This window comes from Centruroides sculpturatus, unplaced genomic scaffold, assembly GCF_000671375.1.
Source record: "Centruroides sculpturatus isolate CEXI.00-Female unplaced genomic scaffold, Cexi_2.0 scaffold1182, whole genome shotgun sequence".
In the NCBI taxonomy this organism is placed as follows: domain Eukaryota; kingdom Metazoa; phylum Arthropoda; class Arachnida; order Scorpiones; family Buthidae; genus Centruroides; species Centruroides sculpturatus.
This window is the reverse complement of record NW_019385404.1, coordinates 46488-50261: the sequence shown is the minus strand read 5'-3', so window position 1 is coordinate 50261 and position 3774 is coordinate 46488. Positions and strand designations below refer to the sequence as shown.

Genomic DNA, 3774 nt, shown 5'->3' with positions numbered 1-3774 from the left:
TAGACCACTGGACCACCCTACCGTGTACCGTGTGCTCCGATGTCCAACTTTTCTCTTCGCTTGAAGGGACTAGAGCAGTCAACTAATCGTTCCTCTTCTCCGGACCTCAATTACAATGTGTCTGTCGCTACTTTGAATATACCGACTTTCTTTGAGATAAATTCCATATACTACATATGGGTACAATCGTTTTGTTTTCAATGAAAGCTTTCGTTGTTTCTTGCTTAGGTTTCACGCCAAATTTTATATGTGACTACAACGTCTATCCGCGCCAAACTTCCCACTAAAAGTCTCTTTCGCATTCTGCCAACTCCTAATCTGCGTTTCGGTTGTCTTTGTGCGCGTTGTTTACGATCCAATACCAGAAGGTACTGTACATGTGGTCGCACAAGACCAGACAAGACTAGTTTGGCTGGGCATCCGTTCAAGAATCCAATTACGAAATTGAAGACCTAAAAACTAACGATTTCCGAAGACGTAACGATGATCTGAATTTCTGATGGCGCGTTTCTGATGGAAACCCTGTCTTTTTTTCGGACGGTGTTTGCGAACGCAATCCATCTCCTCCGATTACAAGTATTGGTTTAAAGAGTAGCACGGAACAAAGCCGAGGCCATATAGTCGCAGGGAATTAATTACTCGTAGTCAATCTCAGCGGCAAAGGCTTGGCTACTACACGAGAACTTTATCCATTGTTTTCTGGAAGTGTCAGTCAGCATGCACAGTTAAAATTTTGATAACGACGCAAGCAGTTGGTAGGGTGGCCGAGCGGTCTAAGGCGCTGGTTTAAGGCACCAGTCTCTTCGGAGACGTGGGTTCGAATCCCACCCCTGCCAGTTAATACGTTGTTTTGCGTCGATGCATGCAAATCAAATCGTCGCATTTTGTCGATTCGTACAAAAATGGACAATGACATTGCTACTTTTGCTCAATGCGTTTATTGTAATCGATTCGCGCTTAGAATTTGAGGTTATCGAAGAGATTTCTGATGAAAATTCGAGTTTTGCACGTTACGCGGAAAACTGAAATAACACAATCGTTTGCAGACAGACTGCGCGCTTTGCATCAGCATTTGTTAAACATGACCGTAAAAAACAGTAAAAGTTCTAGTACAAATAAGGTGGAGGGTAAAAAGAAAGCTTTGCGTTTCAAGATTGCGCAAAAATCTCGTTGGCAGGGGCGGGATTTGAACCCGCGCCTCCGAAGAGACTGGTGCTTAAAACCAGCGCCTTGGACCGCTCGGCCACCCTACCAGTCAATCGCGTTCGACAAATGCCGCATCAATTAAGAAGAAGACAAGAAGGTTTCGGCCTTTCTCCTAAAGCCTGGTGCGTGCCTACGGCAGCAGAGAACAGTCAACGTGAGGCTAAACAGGCCAACAACACCGCATAATCACCTCAGCTGATATTTTTGTTTTTCATTGGATGGTCATCATTTTTCCTATTCGAAAATCAGAGTCTTCCTTGTCCTGCTATCTCACCACAAGGGGAACGTTTCTTTTATTTACTTTTCATAAAATTAAAAATTTTTTTTTAACAAACAACTGAAAATACAGAAAACAATTAAACATATATATACAAGATTTTTGTTTTATATTTTAAAAAAACAATTTCGACAACCTGTCGTTATTTAGGCAAAGGAAGGTTGCTTGTCTCCCTTGCCTTGACGTTAGAATTTTCTTCGGAAATGTATTGAGTTCCTGAGTAAGATTTCTGTTTCGTATTATGTTGTATAAGTTTGGGTGGGTTTATTACAGAATTGCTGGTATAGTAAGAAAAGTAATGTTTTTTCTCTCTTATATCTGTAGCAGCCAAAGTTATTTAAAATCTGTTATTTACCGCTGTCGCAAGCTGCAGTCTGTTTTTTTTCGAATTTTTTTAGGTCGTCATAAGTGTTGCAGTGTCCAATATATAACTGGGTGCTTATAAAGTCAGCTAAAAGCCATAGGAAATTTCTTATTTTTTCTTCAATACTCCGCAGGAAAGAACGTATATCGTACTTTATTAGTGTTCGACCATGTTTTTTGCCACTCTTTTTTGTTTTATTTTTTATTAGCATTTTAATGTTTAAAATTAGAATTTTTTTGTGAGTGTCTACTTTCTCTAGTGTTTTACTCAGTGCGAAAGTACCATTAATAGATCTTTGAACGTTTATTTGAACTATTCTTAATAATTATCATTCTATCTTTAGAACTTCATATGTTACTGTTCTCCATAGTCCGTTTTAGCAATTAACATCTTCATTTTTTGTATCAGTGGGCACCGCTTTGCACTATGGGCAAAAGTGGCTCTAAACAGAAAATTCCGTCTGCTTTATCTAATAACCATGATAATAGATAATAGATTAAAAGTAATCGCAAAATGTAGTCAGGTGATAGTCTACATTACGTCATGTCATGTGATATCTGATTGACCAATAATATGTTAAAATTTTAAAAAAATGTGCTGTTATTTTATAATTAATCGATATTTTTAAACAAAATCATTAAAAAAACTATTAGGAGGCGGTCTGCTTAGTAGAATTTTTTATAAACTAATTTCTCTATCGAACATTAAAGATCGTCGAAAAGATTAAAATTATTATATATAATAAATTGATATTTTTTAATAATATTTAAGGAATAAAAACAATCATTTTTTCATTAGAAATTTACAACTTAGATTAGAATATGAATATTTCTTAATTAATGTAAGTTGTTTTCACAAGATTCGCTCAATTTCCTTTGCAGAATTGATAATTTCAAAGAATTAAAGACAAGACGCAACCTCGGGCCATACCGATCCCGAAGATAGCGCCTGGTTTTCGCCTAGTGTGATACTGGTGCTTCCGAAAGATGCGAAGGACGAGATCGGACAGCGCAAGTCGCATACACCCGATGTCAAAGGGTGGTGGTGATAACTCCGGACGACAACGACAGCGCTTCGTCTGTCATCCATTATCTGGAGCGCGATACCCTGAAATTGCAAAATGGACGGTCGAGACACGGTCACGTAACACATGATTCGACGGAAACGAGTCCGAAGAAATGGTAGAAAAATGCCTCGAGCGTAAAAGATCTTGGTAGAAAAGGTTGTTTTTCTGCTGGAAAACATAAACCTTTAGTCTGTCGAGGTCTTCTTATGCTCATTTCGACTTTCCACCGAACGTGACACAGCCACCGGAAGTGGCCTTTCACCTGAATATGACTATTTCATCTGGAATTGATTTTTCATCCGGCTACAGCTTAATCAACTGGACTTGACTTTCCTTTTCGATAGGGATTTTTTTTCTTTGCCCAATTTACGGACATACTTTGACGCCATTCGAGATTCGTTCTTGTACTTCGGTTAAAGTGCCTAGAACAGGGGTCGGCAGTTTGTCAAGTGAGAAGAGCCAAATTGTCATGAAAACAGGATAACAAAAGTACTAGAGAGCTTCATATTAATTTAAATGTGCGAAATACGACACACGACAGAGGCGCCTCTAGTGGCCGTTTTCGGTATAACGTTACACGGATGGACGGACACGCGTTCAATGGGATAAATTATATATATAGATATGCTTTAAATGCTACCACTTTTATGCGACTCATATTGATCAACGCGAGTGTGGTCATGTGCGGACGGAGAACAAGTCGAAGTTTGTTCGGCGGCTCTATCTCATAAACTCATAAGTTATAAGGCTGCGATGAAATGAGGTGAGATGAAATTGGAGTTTATGTCCGAAGAGCCGCAAACGTCTATGCAAAGAGCCGCATGTGGTTCGCGAGCCGCTAATTCCGACCCCTGCCCTAGA

The 3774-nt window shown here is 39.2% G+C and overlaps 2 non-coding genes across 2 annotated transcripts; one reads left to right on the top strand and one right to left on the bottom strand.

The window, feature by feature from the left end:
• The first annotated feature begins 754 nt into the window (after positions 1-754).
• On the top strand, positions 755-836 carry Trnal-aag. The gene has a single exon. It is a non-coding gene; the product is annotated as a tRNA-Leu (tRNA).
• Positions 837-1171: 335 nt separating this feature from the next.
• On the bottom strand, positions 1172-1253 carry Trnal-uaa. The gene has a single exon. It is a non-coding gene; the product is annotated as a tRNA-Leu (tRNA).
• Positions 1254-3774: the final 2521 nt, after the last annotated feature.